Source organism: Plectropomus leopardus, chromosome 1, assembly GCF_026936395.1.
Source record: "Plectropomus leopardus strain MGB_pleo_1.0 chromosome 1, ASM2693639v1, whole genome shotgun sequence".
Taxonomy (NCBI): domain Eukaryota; kingdom Metazoa; phylum Chordata; class Actinopteri; order Perciformes; family Serranidae; genus Plectropomus; species Plectropomus leopardus.
In genome coordinates this window covers 25675254-25697846 of record NC_142176.1, presented here as the reverse complement: position 1 = coordinate 25697846, position 22593 = coordinate 25675254, and the positions used below count along the sequence as shown (strand labels likewise).

General features: G+C 38.7%; 1 protein-coding gene across 1 annotated transcript in view; it reads left to right on the top strand.

The window, feature by feature from the left end:
• Positions 1-22593, top strand: part of spon1a (spondin 1a) — a 151798-nt gene that overhangs the window by 38904 nt on the left and 90301 nt on the right. Inside the window, exons 4-5 of the mRNA XM_088078728.1 lie at positions 18267-18377; positions 20966-21053. The gene's annotated coding sequence lies outside the window, so the exon portion shown is untranslated. The remainder of the gene's footprint in view (positions 1-18266; positions 18378-20965; positions 21054-22593) is intronic.

Below are 22593 nucleotides of genomic sequence, written 5' to 3'. Positions count from 1 at the left end.
GATTTAGATTATGATTTTAAAATTGATCTGAAAGAGCTTTTCATTTCAACCTTGGAAAATGATTGATGGGGTATTTTCCCAGTATTTCTTATTTCCCTTCCTACTTGCGAGTTTCAGAAGGGGAAAAAAACAAAACTTTTAAGATGACACAGCTAAGCTTACCGGTGGCCTGCATCTGAAAATTTCAAGAAACCATGGCCTTTGTCAGAGTTGTTTGACAAAACCAGATCTGAAAAATCCTCCTGCCTCCCTGACAGAGGTGGTGTGGCAGCATTGCCCTGACTTGTGTAAACAACAGACGCGCCGTTGATAGAAAAACACAGTTTGTAGGCTATGCTACATGCGGGCACCATATGCCTCCTCAGGCAGCACAAATATCGCAGAAATAAAATTATTCTGTTTTTATGGGCAGGACATATTTGCAGGCATCATTAACAAATAGATTTGACTGGGAAAGAGTGTTGACACAGGCGGCTTTTCCATCCTCATTCAGAGCTAAACTTCCACAAATCTCCAGGATCTGCCACTTTAGCAGGTGAGGATACTCAAGCTGTTTTTGTAAAGTAACCATCTGCCTAATGACTCACCTTTTATGTGTTTAGCAGTTTGTTACTGAATGACTGATAAAATAAGGTATTTTTTATCCCATTTGATTTTTTTATTTTTATTTGACCACATGGCCTTTGTATGGTAACCCCCCCCCCACCCCAAATGGCAGTTATATCACATTTAATACAATGCGGACCATCTTTTTACAAAATGTAGTGTAATGTAAATGAAATATAACATGTAAAATGTAAATGACAGTTATAACAACCAATGATCTATTAATCTGAAACAAGACTCAATCATTAAACAATGACCTTCAGAGCTGAAGATCACATTGAATCAGGACTTTAGAATTAAAAATCAACGGTTTTGAGAATCATAACTGTGGCAATTTTTAATAAACCCTTCATTTAAATTTAAAGTCGACAATAAGCCATTCAGAATTGTAATTGAAAATTAGGGACCCTTTGTTTATGCAACTGTGACTTGAAGAGTAAAGCCAGAACGATGATGCAGCAAAAATGCAGCAAGTGCAGTCTTTAATGCCATAACGTATGAGGTTTTCTCTGACCCTGCAGTCACAAGAAAATAACTACTACTAAAATCTGTTTACTTACTTTAAAGCTAGATTTCAAATACAAAACTTTAAAGTATTAGTTGCTCAGTTGTGGACATTATGAATGCAAAAGCAGACTCTTACCGACTCATATGTTATTTCCCTGTTGCCTCTAGTTTAAATTGCAGAGTACCATGATTTATCTGTAATGCAGATTTGATCCGCTCAATCATACGTTGAGTATAAAGCATACTCCAGAGTGCGATGAGAGTGAGTGGGAGTCAGTGTGGCTAGCAATCGACATCCACGTCAAAAGACCATGCTAAAAGAGATGCTGGCATGTTTCTAAGCAACACACAAAAGCACAAACACACACAGATCCAGGAACCAGTAGTGGGAGATGTTTTTTTTTCTCTTAGTGTGCTGTAGCTTCCTCTGATCCCTGATAGTCCTCCATTTTCTGTTTCCAACTACAAAACATCTCTAATGTTCCCCACAGAGCCCTACGCCTCCAGTCTCGGGGGATCAGTCAACCCTACACACTCACACTTCAGCATCTAGCACTTTCCAAGCTCCCCTTTCTCTCTTACTTTTATTGCAATGAAAGTAGAAATGAAGTTTAATTAACATGAAGTTTAATTGCTGTTGGAGTATGGAGAGGGTCAAGTGCTTGTTCACTGGAGTGCACATTGGATAGTGAAGATAATGAAATTGAACAGTAAAAAAAAAGGAGTCAGAATGATTGCCCGTTAAGTAAACTGACCACAGAACTGCATTAAGAACACAAGGTAGAGCCGACATTTTCCTGCTCACATCACCTCACTCTACACCCCTATTTCTCCTGTTGATCCTTCATAGCCCACTCTCAGACAGCCCTCTGCATGCCTCTATCTCAGGCCAGCAGACTGCTTGACATTGTCTCCTCCTTGCTGAAGCCAAAGTCAGGTTAACATCACAAGCTCTTCATTAATATTCAGGTGTAGGAGAGCTCTGTGGAGCTGAGTGGGCCTCAACTCTTGGCCAAAGCCTGGCTCAAACAAAGAGCTATTGAGAAACGGGAGGCAGCACACATCACAATTCATCATTCACATTCACGTCAGTGCCAGTCTGCAATATTTTAGAATTTTTGCAAACCTTGTTAATCCTACAGTATGCTACAGAGCCAGTGAACATTTTTACAAAAATAAAACCCCACAAGTTTTGTAGTTACAACATTTTCCCACAAAGGAGTAAAAGTTGCATTATTTTGTTTTGTTCCAAGCGAAACATATTTTACGACCCATTTTACCATGTTGAAACCTGAGTAAATTGGCTTGATGTCTTTCAAAAACAAGCATTGGCCCAAAAATAGCAAGACATTAGTAAAAAGTTACAAGAAAAGACTTTAGAATAACGCAAACACACACAAAAACCACCACCACCAACAACAACAACAAGGAAATAACCGGCAAAAAGTGCTTAAATAAAATAATAAATGCTAATAATATGTATTATACTGTAACCTAATTTAAATGTATAATATTGAAAAATATATGAATATAGTTTTCTTGCCTTTTCCCAGGTTATTTGATAGTTTTCTTATGATTCTCCAGTTTTGTTTTTTTTAAAGCACATTTTTTTCGGTTATTTTCTTGTCACATTTTTACTATTTTTTGCAATTTGCGAAATATTGCAAATAATCCCTGATCCAAATCAAAAGTAAAAACGTTTTTCCTCTCACTCCTGCATGTAAATTGTTTTTGTTGAATCTGTTGAGATCTGGCTCTGATATTACGTCTTTGCTTTTTCCACACTAAAAGAAGCACTGATGAAATTCCATTATCCCCTATTGTTGGAAATCTCAGAGGGGATATCTCAAACCCTGAGATATATAAATAGTAGATAGTAGATAAATCAGACCTATTTTGAATGGCTTAATGCCAAACACCATAACCTGAAAAATATCGTGTTGTGAATTGGGTGAACTGACTCTTAAAGCATAGGGCATCAGTACTTAGAATGTAAACAAAAAGTTTCTTACTCTGCACAGACTTTGTTTAGATGTAACCTTTTTTGTCTGGAGCAAGGTGTGTGTTGCAGATAAATTGTGTGATTATAAATAAGAGCGCAGGTCATTTACTGTATTAAATAGTTTCAAGTTCAGCCTGCAGCACTTTCTATCACTCCCATCCATTCATTTTTATTGCAGTGGAAATAGAAACCATGAGATGACATTACTATTGGAGTGCATAAACAGAGAGAGGCACAATATATGCTGTTTGTGCAGATAGATGGGGCAAAAAACCCATATGGGATCCACAGGTGGAGAAGATTTGCCTCTAATAGTGGTCACATTTCATCTTCTCAAGGTGAAAAAAGAAATCAAACAAAAAGATTATTGCGATAAAGTGGCTAAGAGGCCAAAATCAAAGGACGTTCAGGGCGGTAGCTGTGCAAAGGAAACACAAATCACATTATATCAGGATCAGTTTATCCCTCTACCCAACCTGGGTCTCTCCCTGTGGCAGCGCCTACATTTCATCTTGATCTGCACCACATATTCGTTTTTCATTGTCTGCCTTATTGTTCATCATTTTTTCCCCCTTTCTTGTCCACCTGTCTGAATTTGGTGTGGTAGTCAAGAGCATAGAAAACCAGTAGACCTGAACCGTATTAACACATAAATGCGGCGGCTGTGGCTTAGGAGGTAGAGCAGGTCACCCTCTAATTGGAAGGTAGGCGATTATGTCGGAGTATCCTTGGCTAAGATACCGAAACCCCAAACTGCTCTTGGTTGCTGTGCCATTGGTGTTTGATTGTTAATGAAGGTATAAAAACTGAGTAGTAGGTGGCCTCGACCACAAGTGTATAAATGTATGTGTGAATAGGTGAATTTGATAAGTGCAAGTCCATTTACCATAAATCTTTAGTGAAGCGACTCTGCTGCCATCTCAGAGGCTTTTTTTTATCACTACTTTTCTTTTATTCTCAACATCCCACACACTACAGTCTGAACCACATCTGTACCCAGGGAAGTCATTTCAAACTAATGATGCCTGGAATAGGAATTTAGTCCTTGGTCTGTTTTTTTCTTTATTTTTTCCCCCCACTTTTTCTTTATCTCTCTCTCTCTCTCTCTTACTACCATAGAAATTCATTAAAAAACATGGACGATGCAACCTTAAAATGTCCCCACGGCTTTCTGAGTCTAACTGACTTCCGGCTGTGGAAATAGTTGAAAAATAAGTAAAGATTTGGTCTTTATTTGCCCTCTTCTACAACAACAAACTGTATTGGTGCTCTGACAAATTATAGGCACTGAGGGCTGTTATTGTGATGGGATTTAGAAGAGTCTGTCTTTGCCTCACGTTGAGATGAATAAAATAAGCTGTACTGTCTTTGTTCTTCTTTCTTTTCAAGGTTTACTGTAGCTGACACCCTCTCCCACTCAAAGTGCCCCTTTGTATGGGTAATAATCGTATTTTATATGTCTCGAGCGAACTTTTAACAAGTTTTCACTTGTAAATTTAGGGCTTTTCTATTCATAGACATTAGTGTAGTGCCTGTTTTAAAACATGCCCATACAGAATGAGCTTATTGCTTGGCCTCCAGTATTGCTGTTTTTGCTGGTTTTCTCTAAAACAGCTCATCAAAACAACTTCACACTCAACACTGCACTTGTTGGGATCTTGATCAATACACTTGCTATGACATAGTTGCGTCGCCGGATAATGCTAGAGCATCTGCATCCAGTGTTTCCAGCTGGATTAGAATTTCTACTGTTTTGATCTTCCATATGAGTGTTCTTTGTATCACTCTGTGTCCCCTATCTAAATTTGGATGTTTTTGCAAGTCCATGAATGCAGCACAGGGGAAACTGTACGTGACATTTTTTTTCCTCAGTAGCAGTTTGTGGGGGTTGAGTCATGAGGTGGATAAATGATCAGTTTATCCAATCATAGCTAATCAGATCAAAACGAAGGATGAGAGGAGCACTGCTGCAGACATCAGAATGCAAACTTTTAGACTCAGTGCACTTAATGTTTAAGATTCACTTTCACTGCAAAATAGAAAATCAATCCCAAGATCCCAGGCTTTTTCTTGGTATAAAGGTAGGGATGCATGATAATACAGGTGCATCATCCGTATCGGGCGATATTGACTTTAAAATGATCGGAATCACTTAACATGCTTTTTCTAAATTTGCACAATAAATGACTATAACATACACTGAAAAGCACTGTATTTCATGTCTCCATCTGCTCCATCATAACAACAGTACGCATAATATGATGTTAATTCCACTAAGGAGGGACTTGATGATCACTAAAATTAGGTGGGAAAAAAGTGGTTATACTGATATCGGTATAGATTATTGGCCAAATGAGTTATTATATATCAGCATATTGGATATTAGCTAAAAAACAAGTATCATGCATGCCTAAACAAAAGCATTCAATCTGAAAGTTACATTACTTAAAGTCAAATGTTTGAGTGTTTACAGTGTAACCTCTCTCGTCTCTCTTTCTTCATCTGTTTTTGAATGAACTGTGGCATGACACCGCAATTTCTTGAGTTCTTATCAAAACACCTTCCAAGTGTGAAGTTGATTGGATAAGCAGTTGTCGAATAAACTGAAGGACAGACAGATAGACAGAGAGAGACCTTTTCTGTTTTTTTAGTTCAACATGCCCATCTGTGCCTTATCAAACTCTCTAATCTGATTCACCAACATGTTTGGATTACCATCCGGGTGATTCTCTTTTATAGAGCTAAAGTGAAAAGTTAGCCTACGAGGCTGTCAAAACACTCCAGAGAGTATCTACTCACACTCTGCCTGCAGTTCAGCTTGAGACACACACACACACACACACACACACACACGCACACACACACACACACACACCATGTTCTCCTTTTGTCCTCAGTCTATTGAAACACACCTCCCAGCATGCCGGGCAGAAATGAGTTATGCCCCAAGCAGAGATTATATCGGGAAAGAGGGGACGGGAAGAATAGTTTCATGTGGAGGTATTGGGATTTGGGGGAGTGGATAGTGTGATGAGAGACAGAGAGAGATAATGGCCTGCTGTTGTGCAATGATCTCTGACACTAAGAGCTATCCCCGTGCATAATAGAATTAACATGTTAGAAAGAAATACATCTGTTTATTGCCTGGAGGTTGGTGTGGAAGTCTGTGTGTGTGTGTGTGTGTGTGTGCGTGCGTGCGTGCGTGTGTGTGGGTTGGGGTGGTGCATGGATGGGTATGTGTTCATCTCAAAGTGGAAAGCACTTATAGCCCTGTAACTCTTATATCTATGAAAATGTACAGCATATTGGAATTTGACTATAGTGGAAGCTCTGTGAAATGAAAAGTGCTTCCTTGAGATGGGGAGTTCATGTCTACTGTATAGGGAAAGAAGAAAGGTGGAGCAAAGGAATCTGAGGGCTGATACATGAGGATTACATTTTCATCAAACGTCTGGCCAGCAGTAAAGAACAAACACATCCTCTGAGGGAATTTTATTGAATTTCTTAAAGGATAATCTGATGTATTCCAGTTCATAATTTGATTTTTATTTCATTAACCCCTATTTACATAGGCAAGTCCCATTGGAATCAACACTTCCTTTTGCAAAGGAGACCTGGCTAACACAGCAGCATAAGAAAAGTTAGACAACCACAATAAAAACATAAAAGAAATACAGTAAAGGTAGAAATGTTAATATACCTACGCACAATGACAAGTACCAACCAATTTATTCTCCTTTGTACTTATGAGAGCTTTCAAATCAGGCAGAGACCAGTTCTCTTAGTTTCAAATCCTTATGGAGGCTATTCCAAGTGGGTGGAGTAAAGCACATAAAAGGTGTCTTTCCCAGCTCAGTCTGTGCACAAGGAACAGACAACGAAACAACATCTTGAGATTGCACACTATAGCTACAGTCAGATATCCGTTCAATCAAATTGCAAATGTATGAAGGTAGTTTATCCAGTTAAGCTTTGTCTTATATTCCGGTCAAATTTTGCATACTGTACCTCTGCAACTGCAGTCACTCCGCACTTTACACTTGTATATATGTATATATGTATAGTCTCTTAGTTTTTAGTTTTTTAAGCGTATTCCTTTTATATTCTATTAATATTGTTTGCTCTTTACTCTCTTTGTTCTTACTGTATGGTGCTGCTACACCCCAATTTCTCAGTTTTGAGATCAATAAAGTATATCTATCTATCTATCTATCTATCGATCTAGCTATCTAAATGAACAAACATCAGTGACTGAGCCTACGAAAGGTCAAAGATGGCAAAACCAGCTCTGGAATGAAGTGTACAGTGATGAGTGCGAACTTTACAATTTGACACAAATCCCAGTGCACTATGATATGCAGTATCTAACATATGCAAGCAATGTGCAGATGCATTCATGTACAACAGCTTACTGTAATCCAGAGCAGGTAAAAATGTAGCAGCGAGCAGTCTTTTTCTGGCCTCAAAGGAGAAACAGGACTTCTTTCTGAGATTAAAAACCCAAACTTCAGCCTCAGCTTTATAAGAAACTATCATCCTGAAGTTCAAAGAAAGGGAGTCATCAAGCCAAATACCAAATGATAATGTGCAAATTGTACAAATGTGTATTGCTGGTAACAATTTCTAGAAGCAAACCAAATGTTTTCGGATTGATTTTCTTCCTTTACGTTCTCTTAGTTTCAGAAGCCACATACTAGTTTCAGGACAGACTAGTTGACAGATGGAAGCAATAAAAGAAATTAAGAGTTTGAAGACATTTTTTTTTAGTGGGTAATACTGGCAACGTAACCCCCCCAGCTCGTTGATCTCGACTATTTATGTGGATGGAGTCAAGATGGTGGTGTGGGGAAGGTGGTATTTCATTGTTGACATCAGCGACAGAAGCATCAGGCACCAGCTCATTAGGTTCACATCAAGCATGGTGATTAGGGAATGGCTTCAGTAAGAGGTGTTAATGGCAGTTTTCAGCTTATTGATTAGATGAAGTGAACTGGGAGGTTGCCTCTAAAATCTAAATACATAGACGCAGGAAAATATAGGAAAGGGTAGAGGCCAAGAGGTGTGGTGAGGAAACAAATTAAGGAGAAGAAGAGAGGGAATGAAGTGGTCTTCTTGATTGAAGTTTATTGAACTCAATTTAAATCAGATTGATGAGGTGGAGCACTCTCTGTAAATCTTTGTGTCTCCCAGTGCTTGGATGAAACCTTTTTAAAATAAGACGATAAATAAATGATCACAGTATATACAGAAAACAGCTGGCCTCTTTCTTTAGTCCAGAGCTGGTCTGTGAGAGGACGGTGGTTAAGATACACATTGATAGGAAGGATAGGCTACACTTGCTGGCTGACATACCATCATCCTTTTCAAGATTTATAATATGAAGAAAAAAAACAAAACAAGAAAAAACACTTGTGCCATTCAGCTAATGGGCATAGATGTCTGAGCAGTATGAATGGTGAAATAATGGCTCAACATTAGATGCGTAGATGGACATAGACAAAACTTTCTGTTTGTGCTTTGTGTCCATTTTGTTCGAATTTGTGCATATTTTCTGAAAGCTGACAGATACTGAGATCTTGGGTGGTGTAACGCAGCTCAAAGGACATATGACCGTAAGTGACTGTATAACTCTATATAAAGATGGAAGAGTGTACTGTATGGATTGAAGTTAAATATTGGACAGACGTTTATGGTCCATACAAGAAGAAGCCTGCTAACTTTGGTGACCCTTTGACTTTCACTCCACTAGCAGATTGACATCTTTGACTTTACTGAAGTGTCTCAACAGTTATTGCAGGTATTGCCACTCTTTTCTTTTGCAATTAAAAACTGACTGTGGCTTCCTTCTTAACATTCACACATTATAGTCTACAATAGTGAAGAAGTTATATGTTAATGCTTTTTTGGGCGGGCAATATTCGAAAGATGGGATTTGTAAACTGCAATCTTGAAACATAAAGGAGTAAATCCTTGCTGACGTGGCCCTGACATGGCTCCAAATCATTCTTTAATGCATCAGTTCAAACTTCAAAGTGTCATCTGTTTTCCACAGCTGGATTGCTGGAAGTTCTTAAATAATTTGTTCATTAAGAAAATAGGGAAGGGGAATATTCTTCCTTTTTGCACATTTGAGAATGAAGATATTTTGTTCACTTAGGTTCCCGAGGCCCAATTACTCCTGCCTGCTGTCATACAATAACCACAAATATACTGTACGGGAGTACGACTCATACAATTTTGGCTATTGCATCTGGAGGCATTCACACCCTTCAAAGAGAATTTGCTTGATTGGTATCTTTTACAAAGTGCCTCTGTATTGTATGTGAAAGGAACATGGAACAGTGTTACTGATTGGATACCCAATTACCCAATCTGCACTGTGACTCAAGAGCTATGGTGTCTCCTATAATTTACCCAGATGTATGAAATAGTTGACAATTACAATTACTGTATGTGCTCATTTTCCCTGCCGTCCGTGACATTTTCAGCTTGTTATATAGTACTGTTACGGCTTGAAGATTTCAAAGCTGCCTCACATTATGTAAAATAGTTTGTTTTCTATTGTATATAGCTAAAAAATGATGGTAGTGCCTAGTCAAGGTTAGATGAATATTTTGTTGTGACAGTGTGCGCTGTATAGGGCAACCATGAATGAAGATATAAGTAGTCTTCTGCACTGACTTTACCTCAGTCTTATCCACGCTGTAACCATGCAGACAAAGGGGACGAACCAATCTGACTTTGTCTTCACAAAGAAGCTCAGCTGTTTTAGAAATGCTAGTACATCATTCACTTTGGGCCTGTGAACAAAACCTTCAGGGCCCATTAAATCCCAATCAGCTCAATGCTTCCGAGGCTCACAAATTTAAGAGAGATGTGTCTGTACTGGGCCAGACAGGAAATGCCCACGTATTTCATTATATGCAAACTGATGTTCCATGCATCTTTGTTCCTAATAATGGAGACTTTGGCAGTATCGTCATCACTCAAATACATTCTTCTTAAACAGCAACAAAAAAAAGCTCTGTATACGATTGAATACCGTACTTGGGATAATGGCTGCAAAGAGCACATCTTGCCAAAATGTTTGCATGCTTTGGTGGGCTGTATTATCAGAGTGCAATGTAAACAGTGATCAGCTGTTGCAAATGGATTAGCGGAGAGCAAAAGAAAAGGGCTCATCAGAGATTTTTGGATCTATATAGGGAGGTGCAGAAAGGAGAGGCAAAATGCAAAATACAATTAAGGGTTAATTCATGCTGGAACAGATCTAATCTTTACATTGTGTTGTTCGACCACTTTGGAAGTCAGTCGTGTTTATAGTTGTTCCACACTGCCACACTGGAAGGCAGAGTGAAACGCTGTCTGTGTAGAGAGGTAGGAGACAGGATATTGTTTAAAAATGGAGATAAGGCTCACATTTTTGGACAGTCTTCAATAAATAGTGTTGCAATCAGTAGGGCTGGGTATTAGTACTCAATACCTTTTAAGGTATCATCCAATATAAATCAATACCAAGTAATATGGAAACTCCGCCTGTCAAATAATTCCTGCATTCAGTCCTTTTTGTATCCAGATTAGGGATTTCAGTTTTGGTTATTTTTGCCTTTGATAGGCCAACACCCATTAACCGGTAACTGGTTAATTAAAAAACAAAAAAAAGAGGAATTACAAGAGGCCTTTCCTTTTAGCCCGCTCTTCCACTGCCTCAGTGAGCTTTAGCACTTCATTTCAAATCACTTTCCAATAAGAGACAACGAAATTTTAATAATGTAAATTTCTTGCCTTTTACTTAATTAAAACTATTATTTTTGTTTTCTTCGCTGACAGCTGCGTTAACTTGGAAACATATTGCCTGCTGCTCAACCTTGAGCTGGAGGGAGAGCAGAGGGTGGGCACAATTTTTCCACAGTAACACTGTTGAGTGGGACAGCCTTATTAGTAGGAGCTGCCAAATGAACTGCCACCAGGGAGTTAGCTAGCCTCTATCTGACCCAGGTGGTTCGCACTGCAGTAAACTAAAGAGTAGCAAAATGAACTTGTAGACAGTCATGTGTGCCCACCAAAAATATTCTCTTCAAAAATTCTCTGTCGACATCCCTAATCCAGATCTAGAAAAAAAAAGACTATTTCTATGGTTTTGCTGGCACTCGTCTCCTTTAGCATTATTCGATTAAATGCAATGTGGGATTGCCCTACTGCTGCAGCAGTATTTGATGGAGTTGGCAGTTGCTACATGCTAAGATATCACCAAAAGCTTTAAAGGTATGGCTTTTCTTTAGGCCTGTGACATCTGGTGGCATTTCACACAACTTAATGCGTCCGTTCACATGATGGGCACTTACTGAAGTCAAATCATATAATCTGATGGTATCTCCATCACTTTAAAGGTACTGTTATCATAATTCTTTAAACAATATCTGGCCCTAATGAAAAGTGACAAAATAACTGTTCCAAGAATGAAAAAAGACCAGAGAGAAGTGAGGGTGTGAAGCAATTCACCCATCCAACAAGCACTTCTGAAGAAGCATACTACTGACATCTTCACTGACCTTTTACCTTCAGGTCACAATAAGTCTTATCTAGCACTACTGAAAAAGATGTACTGCCCTAATTTAACAAATTTCCTCAAGGACAGTTGCCGTTATATTCTTGATAGGGCAGTGGAGTTTAAAGTGAGGTGCCCGGCTCTTACTCTTTGGGTAGCCAATGGTTCATTTAGAGTTACTCTTCTACCCAATCTGGACGCAGTTTATCTGTAATTACAAGATTTTTTTGTTATTCAGCTGATCCTCTCAAACTCGAATAATTTCCTTCTACTACCTCTTTCTTGTTCCCTCTCACACCTTTCTTCTCTACTATGCTGTGCGCTAAATGTAATGGGATGAGAATGTGCTGGATATGTGTGATTAATGGAAATTTTCGTGCCCCAGAGGAAAATGTCTTGTCAGAAGCAGGCCCATTTCAAAGGCACTTCACTTAGATACGTGCAATTATTTGGCTTTTAGCCCTCTTTCTTGCTCTCCGTCCTTTGCAAAACGCTCAATTCAAGAGAGAGCTTAAATATCTCTTAAAATGAAGATCGTACTACTCACCTCATTTCTATGAAAGTAGAAGATGCCAAACCTCGATATATCAGTGGCATGAATACTGAATATAAAATCGATGTTTAGGATGATTTGTAAATGATCCCTCAAGTGCTTTCAGAGACGTCGCGTTGGATTCAATGCCTTTAAGGGGTTAAAAAGGATTTAGAGTGACCAAAACAGTAGGTGTGCAACAGGAAAACAGGAAATTATTGATGCACATGCTTAACATGTTGAACATAACATGTTCAACATGTGGGCGCGTGGACTATTCACAGCAGTAATGTGTGATAGTCTATAAATTGATTTACAATTCCCATGGTATGCATTTTTATCAGTTGAGCAAATTAATGCATTATTTTTTCTTGTACGAGCAATCTGAGAAACATCGACTCAGAAATGAGAAAACACCCCATGAAGCAGTGTTTGTAGTATTGAAAGAGGATCTTACCTGCTTGCTTATCTACAGCTGTGGCAGAGGAGGTTCTGTGTATTAATATTTGGAAGAAACTGTCTGGCTTCAGTGAAGTTGCAATCCTCAGTGACTGATAACAGATGAGCTTACTCAAAGGGGGGGATTTGGGAGTTTTCTTCAAGGTGTGTGGAATAATAGGTAGGAGGTAAGGGTACTTTATTTATTAGAGCATTGTCTTTACATATGCGTGACAGCATCATATGACAACATATTCAACCCATATTATAATATTCACTTTTTTTTTATAGTTTAATTATTATGATAAAAAAGATTTTTGTGCAGTAAGGCCAGATTTTGGCCCATTTGTTATCACTAATTTAGACACACTATACCATGATATGGAAAGCGAAATTTATTATATCCAACTGTCCAATATCTTATAAGCTAAGAAACTTTGTCTAACATTGCACTGCCCTGAAAACTACAAAGCAAAGGTGTTACCTCCTCATCAAGCCTCTATTTCAGAAAGCAGGACTCTCAGGCAGTGTTCCCACAGGGCCCTGTTTTTAAATCACTGTAATTCAGGGCAAAAACTCAAGAACATTCACCTTTCTGGATAGATATCTCTACAGACTTTTGACTGCATGTAATAAAGACTGCCAACTACTACGGAAAGTCCTGCAGCTTCCTTAACCTCCAAAAAACTGCACTAAAACTTTTTAGGATAGCTTTGTGTTCAAACTGTTACATTTTCCCCACAGACTTCAAAGTTTGAGAACATAACTACAGTGATTCATACTATTAAAGGTCACAAAAAATGCAAAATATTTTTCAGAAGAGCTGCTCAAAAGTCAATTGTTTGTCAGGCAATTATCTCTACAATGACACTGAAGAATTAATACTGATGTAGTCATGTCAAGCGCTGTTATACCATGTGGTTACACAAAAACAGTTGTTGGCAGTATATACTCTGCAGGACAACACCCTCACCTAAACAAAACAACAAAAACAATGCGTAGATCTCTCTCAGTCTCTCAGTCATCTCTTATGACCCACTAGAAGTGTGTGTTTTTGCAGAGACTCTGCCTTCTGCCTTTGTTTTCTTATTTTCTTGTTATTCTGTGTGTTCAGGATTTTTACTTGCATGCACCTCCACAGTGCTCAGGTGAGGTCGTGGTTTTATTAAAAGGTAGTAAACAGATTTTTTTAGGTCAAACTTGGCATTTGTCAGAATTTTTTGTGGGCTTTTAAATTAGTTGGTGTTCTGATATGGTTTTGAGTGGTTTTAGAGTGGGATGTGTTTAGATGAGAGATGCAGGACCTGAAGTGCTTCCGGGCATGACATTCGAGAGGAGAACACAGGAGCGTCTTCAGCTGACGCGTGCGGTTTCCTAGCTAAAGGTCATCAGCAAGTGGAGGCTGAGACCGAGAAAAGGTCAAAGCCTCTTTGAAAATGCTGGTAACAAAAATGGTGAGTATGATAAACATGAGACACCAGGTACCTGAACTCATGAAAGTACAAATAGCACCATTAGTTTTATGATAACAGAATAGATTGTGGATTGGCAGAATTCATTGAAAAATTTATTTTACTATGGGATTGAGATTTGAAATGATATGCCATTGAGAGTGTGTTGCCCAGTCCAGTGTTGGTGAATGTCACAGCACTTATGGCACTGACAGCATAGATGCTAATGTGGCATTTAAACCAGACCTCGCACAGTTGGATATCTTGGCCTTTAACTTCTTAAGGATATTGTGTGCAACAGTCTTCTAGGACATATAAACTAAATGCCTGCTGACACAAGCATTATCTCACATGGTCAGTATTTGAATATCATAAAACAATAATACAAACATAATACAAAGATTTGTATCCAGTCTTATATATAGTATATCCATTAGATGTAGATGCAGTAAACTGAACATACACTGATTAAACAGCATCGTAACTACACAGGTGTGCATTGGGCTGGTCAATCAATAAAAGGCCACGCTAAGCTAGCTGCCCTTACCTTGAATAAAGACATTTATTCTAACTTCACATGACTAACGCTGCAGAAATCCATTTTTGGTCTCAGATACCCCAAAGAATTTGTCAGTATCTGGTGTGACCACCCACCTGCAGTGTGAAGTATCTCCTCCACATAGAGTTGATCAGGTTTGTGTTTGTGCCTGTAGCTCACTGATCTAGAGCATCCCAAACATGCTCAATGGATGGCATGTCTGGTGAGTATGCAGGCCATGCAAGAACTGGGATGTTGTTAGCTTCCAGAAATGGAGGGTGGATCTTTGCAACATGAGGCGGTGCATGTCATGCTGCAACATGAGGTCATGGTGGCGGATGAATGTCAAGACAATGGGTCTCAGGATCTCATCACAGTATCTCTGTGCGTTCAAAATGCACCTGTGTTCTTTGTCCATATCTAAAACCAACCTTTACCCTAACCCCACCGACACCATGGGGGCACTCTGTTCACGGATTCTCTTGGAAAAGGTGCTCACCAACATAGATTTGAATGATTTTGTTACCAAAATTTGTTGGAAACAAGTTTTTTTTTGTATGTGTAAAAAAGATCTTGTAAATCTTTAACTTCTATCTGAGAAAAATGGAAGCAAACCAAAAGTTTTGCGTTGATATTTTTGTTCTGTATAAACAAACTGAAAAGGTTTTGCGATGTACTTTTGGCATTTCTAAGATTATTCTAAGTACTACATCTACAACAAACTGTCTTACTTCTACAGTCAGTTACTGGCAAATGAAAACAATGAGACCTTAATCTGCCATTGTTGTGTCTGGAATTCAGTCGGTGTATTGACCACATCTCATGTGGCTTTATTGTAGTTGGTGAAGAGCAATGTGATGGCATATAATAGTGACTTATATCAAGTCTGAGGACACCTGAGTGCTATATCTGGTTTCTCTAATATGCCTCTGTTGTTGTAAGAGTGTCTGTATTTCTTTGCTTGACTTGTGAAGAGAGGTATAAGCACCTGACACAGAACTTATTGATACCTGTCACAGCAGTTTAGTGGAATTAGATTACTGTCTTAATAGACTGTCTCTGTTCAGATTTTCATACAAAGCTCTCACTGAGCCAGACTCTAGCAGCTAAACTCTCTATTTTGCCTACCATAGGCTAGTGGCAAACTTTGGCTGCGACAGAAACATAATAGTTCCTGACAGGGTGTGTGATTTCCTCAAAGCCATTTAGATATGGCCCCGGTCTCCTAAGAGCTAAAGACAGGATTCAATAAGTAATGCCTCAGCAGGCCTCAGCACCTGGCGATCCCCGTCACCCTCTGGCTGACTGTAATCATTTGTGATAGCCCCCGTACGCTTGCTGGCTTCCCAACAGCACATGTTTCACTCAGGCTTTTAGATGGGCATCAAAATGCATTACCTCCAAAGCAGTAGATGGGGGCCTGGATGCGTGAAGCCAGGGTGGAAATAAAGACATTAACTCTGTCTGCAGACCAAGATTGCTGAACTGTGCTGAGGGACATCAGAGCTGGTTATACATGTACATCAAGGACCATTACTGCACTGAGGTTCAGGATATGTCACTCATTGCTATTCAGCCTGCAGATGTGAAATATGTCTGAACTGTATAAACTATACATTTTTGCAATTAATGTTCAAGGACTACAACTTTGTGACAGGAGTCAAATAAGTTTTCCTTCTTCTTTCCTGTCTGTATCCTCTAACTATTTCTCTTTCTCCTTCAAATTAAGTGGAAACAACGCGGCAGATCTTCTCAGGTTCTCTGCATATAGTGCTATTGCATGGTAAATATGGCCCTAATGACTCGGCAGCGGGGGGCTCGGCTGTTTAATGAGCAGGCTCTCCTGCTCCACCACGATCAAATGAGAACCTAATTTGATTTTCCCTCTTGACCTCTATTCCTCTCAGAAAACAACAAAGCACAAGGGATTTTTTTTCAAAGGCTTGTGCAGGAGTAGAGACATTCAGAGGCGTGTGGAGAAAGAGTGGATAATGATGAGAGTTTGCTCATGAAGATATAAAAAGCATATTATCGTATTGCTAACACACAAACAGCATATAATGTGTACCTATTGTATGGATTTATACATGCCCAAACAATAGTTAGACATGATTGGAAACATGTTTATTTTCTTTGGCCGTGGATCAGATGAGAAGATTGATTCCACTCTGATGTTTGTCTATTAAATATGAAGCTAATTTAAATATGAATTTAGCTTACCTTAGCATAAAGACTGGCAACATTTGTCTTTGTCACAAAAAAATCTGTCACAAAATGCTGTTTTACGCATGGTTATGCACAGGAGTTCCCCCTGGTTGCCTGGCAACTGTTCAGAGCCAAAATATTGTCAGACACATAACCCTTCTAAAACAGCAAATTGTCAATTTACTTTTAGGTTTTTGTACGGATTAAACAAATAATACGTAGCGCGTTTATTCATGAGATTTAGAGGTGCTGGTATGTGGATTTTGTTATCCCTGCACAGAGTTAGGCTAGCTTTACAAGCTGTACCAAATCTTGATTGACCTACTGGCTCTGTTGGTGATAAGTAAGATGTCCTCCGGTACGAATCCAATATTATTGTTTTTCACCACGGATTGCCCTAACGGAGGAGCAGATATGAAGGGCTGCAAAGCCGGGGATCACAGCCATGCAGATCGGTGTTCACAATACTTCGGACAGACAAAAAGCATGCTGCCAGCTGGTCAGAGGCTGGTCAGTCCAGAGGTATCTGCCTGCTGAATGAGAAAATAGCAAAAAAACATTATACTCGCAATGCTAGTGTATCGCAAAAATTTTAATGGGGATCGTTGTTGACGAGGTACACGTCACATACAAAGGGTAAATATAAACAAATGATGTGTTTTAGACAGTTAAGGTCTAACTGACAACGTATTTGTGTAGTAGAGGCTAGTGCTGAGGTCAGGAGTGACTGAAGGAGTTTATCTGTCAAAGTGAGTACAGCAGTGAGCTCAGACTGATACAGAGAGGGAAACACAATTTTGAGCTCATGTTATCAGTATGGTTTTACCAGGCTAAGACTTGTGGTCTTTAAGGTCTTTAAACAACATATCCTCACACAACAGCTCGTATGATATTTTAAGAAAATGTACATAGTGGTTTGTATGATGTCTAACTAGCTAATGCTCCATGAATGATGTTATGCATTTAACATAAAGTTCTTGTTTTCACACAGGACACAAACACTGCTCACCTGGGGAAAGTCCTGTGTTGTTTGATCATCTGCCCACCCCAACATATCTCCTTACACAGACTTTTGGTTTTTATACTACTGTACAAACTTCCCATCAGTGCATTGTTCTTTCAGATTATATGGGATGTACACAAATTACTGACTCATAATTAAGTGTGTTATATATGAATTGTGACGCACTACTTTTTGTAGGTATCCATACAAGCAGTGCATGAGAACAGCCTGCTCAAGCAAGAGACAGACTGAGTGCATTTTCCAAAATGTTGATATTTGCTTGAAGCATTGCATGTGTTTTATATTATGCTCTCTAATAAAAGCAAATAAGATAAGCCAGAGCTGTTATTTTAAATGACAGCTGAAAGAAAGCACATGTTTTTAAGGAGGTTGTGGGTAAGGATTAAAATCTGTATTTGTGTCTTTGTCTTTGCAGAAGTCCTGTTGGAAAGCCGTCCTATGATTTGATCCCCTGGATGTGGCAGTACAAGAGACCACTTCAGAGGAAACCAGCAGACCATGGCATCACTACAGAGGAAAACACACAGTGGGTGTCTAGACTAACAGTAACAACCTCACATGCTTATACCACCACATCCACAGACCACATGTGTTCTGTCAAACTGATGTTAGAGGCGAGAAAAACTTCCGCTTTTTAAGACCTGAGTCTTTAAACTTCATGCATCCCAGTGCTGATTTAAGTTTTTCTGCCCGTTATTACTCTCTACATGATTTTATTAACAAACAACTGCACAGTCACTCATTGTCAATCTTACACCTTGCCAAACTATCATCCTGTATGCTTTTAAGCTATTGTGTTGTTAGTTTATCTGTCACTGTTTGTATAAATGCTTTTCTTTTGAGGGAGTAAATTAAATTCTGCAGCAAGTCTAGTGAGTGAGATCAAAGCTAGAGGCATTTTTTATTCCCCTTTATAGAAGTCTCTTTTATCAGCATGTCAACCAGCCCCGAACCTTTTACATATTGTAGTTCGTGTCAGCCAACGGAAAAGAAATCAGTGATTAAATAACTTTTGTTCGTCCAGAAAAGGTCAGCTAAAAGCGAAGGCTATTTCAGGCATTGCTGTTTTTCCGCATCCCTAGATGTGCATGCACACACGCACACACACGTACCTTGTTGTGACGCAGTACATTCGCAGTCTCCTACTGTTGCCTCTGAGTAGCTCCCCTGGAGCTGTTGGAGGCTAAGTGCCCCACTCAAGGGCAACTCAAGAATAGTTGTTGAGGGAATGACAGCTCATAACTCATTCAACTTCACCGCTCACATTTTATTGACTGGTCTGGGAATTCAAAGCAGATTTCCCTGGTCACAAGCTGCTTCTCGAACATTATGAAGCAATAAAACATAGACATTGTCCCTGGAGAGGGTATGTAAAAATAACAGAGTATTGAAATCTATATTCAGGAACTGCAGACTATGGTTGACACACAGTTGTTTATGCAACAGCCATCAAAAAGGTATGATGGGTTTTGCATTTACATTTCTTTTGCCCAATGTAGAGATAGAGCACATATAAACTACATTTCATGAAACTGTACTGTGGTAAAAGCAATTTAAAGCTTTAACCCTTTGAAACTTGAGAAAATAGGCTTGCTTTCTTTCAAAACCATGGGGAGAAGGTAATTAGCAACACAAAAGAAATTACTCAAAAATTTGCAAGATTTACTAAAAAGAATAAGAAAATGACCTGAAAATTAAATAGAAAAACAAACAAACAAAGAAGTGATTTGAAAAAATGATTAGAGTTCTAATAACTCTGTAATATTATTCTAAATATTAAGATTGAGATTTAGATAGATATTTATTTTGAACATATAAAACAAACAGAAAAAGATAAATATTAAACAAAATGGCAATAACAAAAATGGAAAACCTTAACAAAAAATTCAGTGAATTGATTCATATAAGCAATAGAATAGTGCATCTTACATGCTAAAAAAGGAGTAGGCAGAAGTGTAAACTTATTATTTCCTATCCCTTCTCAGCTAATCAGTTAATTAATTTGTGAACTTCATCTCTAACATACGTACAATTACACAAACAGACTAACAGACATACAAACATACAAACACGTATGCATCCATATACATACATATGAATACATTCACATACATATATTGTATATGTCCCACTGAAATTACACATATACACATATGCGCATATTCATATATATTAACTATAATATGCGTACGTACATTCGTGTGTGCACCTGAACATAACCATCACACAATATACAGTTTATAGACAGTAATTCAAGTTGATATAAACATGTAATTATTATCATTATAAACATTGTTTTTCCCTAGATATTTTTTCTTTTTTGCATGCTTTTTGAAAATAATTTTTCTAAATCTACTAATTTTCTGCAATTTGTGGAACATTTCTCACCAAGTTGCTCACTGCCTTTTCACCCATGTTTTTAAAAAAAAAAAAAAAAATTGCACCAATTTTCACACGGTTGAAAGGTTGAAATACTTGTGAAAGGCATTTGAAAGAAGCACTAGGGTCGCTCCAGGTTTTAAAGGGTTAAATCTACAGTACTGTGACCAGCCCTTGAGGTTAACGTTTGAAAAACCTCTATGCTGTATGTGGTTGCGCAGGTCAACATTTTTCCTCAGCTCTTTTGCCTGCATTGGTAAAAGGGAATGTAAGGATCTGTGGATGTTGTTCTGATGCACAGTACATTTTGTAAAAAGGCAGGGAGTAACCTGAGGACTGAAGGTGGTGAGGACATTCAGCTCAGCAGGGCTCAGAGACAAAATGCTTTCATGACACCTGCTGGTGTAGTGTTCTGCTTTCCGGACTCTGTTCCTTTCCTCCCCCATCGTCCATCCATCAACCCAGCGGTAGATGCACAGAGCATAGCCACTCTCCATTTGTCAGTGCCCATCAGAAGTTGTTAGATTCTCATTACATGTCTGCTGACCCTTTTGAAGACTGAAATAAACTCTGGGGGTGTTGCAAGAAAATGTCACAAAGGATGAAATGTAGCCTTCCTCCTGTGCAAGATTAACAGGCAAAGAAACGAGAGGGATTACATCAACTCTTTTCAGTTTATCGCTTCGCACCCAGTGTCGTGTTGTTGTTGTGTAACATGTCATGTTTTCATTTCAGTGACTGGAGGACTATGGTGAAGAGACAACTGTCAAAAGCAGCACCATGGAAGACAGAAGAAAATGGGAGGAAAACGGCAGAAAAGAAGGTGAAGAAGATAACAAGAGAGGCAGTTAGTGAGGATAGATTAAATAGTGATTAGCCTCCCGTAAGGTAGTTTTCTTACCATGGTTTAGTCCAAACACACACTGTGTCTTCAACACGGGTGCTAACGTTCAATCATTAACGCTTTAAATGGACACAAAGTGGAAGAGATTGTGTGGCGTCCAGCTTTTGAAACCACTACTAAATAACCTTGCTTCTGTTACTGAGCTAAACAATGCATGGCTGATTTTAAGAGCTTTCAGATGCTGAATCAAGAAATCAATAAATGAGTGCAGGATAATATATGAAAAAAGTGATAAATCAAATGTGCACCGATGCCTTGATTATATGTCACTCTAAACACTTTGTTTTAGAGTGACATAGAATCAACACTAAACACTTGTTTTCTTCATCTTTTACTAAATTATATCATACCTGGACACAAAGGAGGCGTTCCCTAATGGAGAGCACTTGCTCATGATTGCTTTGATTCTTTTTGATTTTTGAAATGTCGAAAGGTGAGCAGGTGAGCATGTCTGCACAAAACCAGGAGCAGACAAAGCAGAGTGAAAGGAACAAGAATCATATAAAACCAAATCATTGCTACAGGCATGCGTGTGTCCCTTATGAATAACAGTCATTCGAATTCACCGGAAAAACGTGTGAACACTGCATGATTTCTTAATGGCTGTGTAAAGAGAGAAATCTCACAAAAATCTTGTTCTCTCTCAAAATCTCATAATCGATGATTCATTCAGAACGAGGTTATCGTCACCACTAAGGGATCATTATGAGCTTCAGCTGGACTGTCCAGGGAAATCATACTGTACCAGCATTTTCCCTCAAGGAATACTTCATCTACAAAATGACCTTTTATAAATAACTGTTCATGCTTTTTTACCTGGAATTTCAGAGGAGAGCATTTTTTTTCGCATGCCTCCACTGAACGAAGAATCCAAGAACGCCAAACATTGTCAATTAGTTGAAGTAAACAGGGTCCACATTTAACAACAGCAAGATTATATCAAAACATCTGTTTACAAACTCTCACACAGCTCCTGCAGTATAATCCAAGTCTCATATGCTCAATGCTTTTAAACACATTGCATTGCTTTCAGTCCTCTCTGACGGGGCTAAAAGTGAAACTTTTAAAAAATATTTTAGTAAAAAAACAAGTTTCAAGATATTCAAGATAACACGGCTTGAACAATTCACATATAAATGGTCATTTAGTGTGTCAAAAAATCCTTTAATAATACTCCACCAACAAAGTAGACATGCAAGATGTATTTCCTATAATGATTTGGAAACTGTAATTAAAAAGCACAGACTATATCAATAATGAACGTAACTACCGTGACGTCACCCACTGATTTGTGGACTGCTGTTTTAAAGTCTTGGATTCGGCATTACAGCTGTCGCCATCTTGGATTTGTGGAGCCAGAAGTAACCATATTTGGATGAGAGGGTGGAGCTGAGGACACAGTCAGCAAACAGCCTATAATTCAAGCGTCCCCGCCTGTGTTACTCTAGGCTTCAATAAA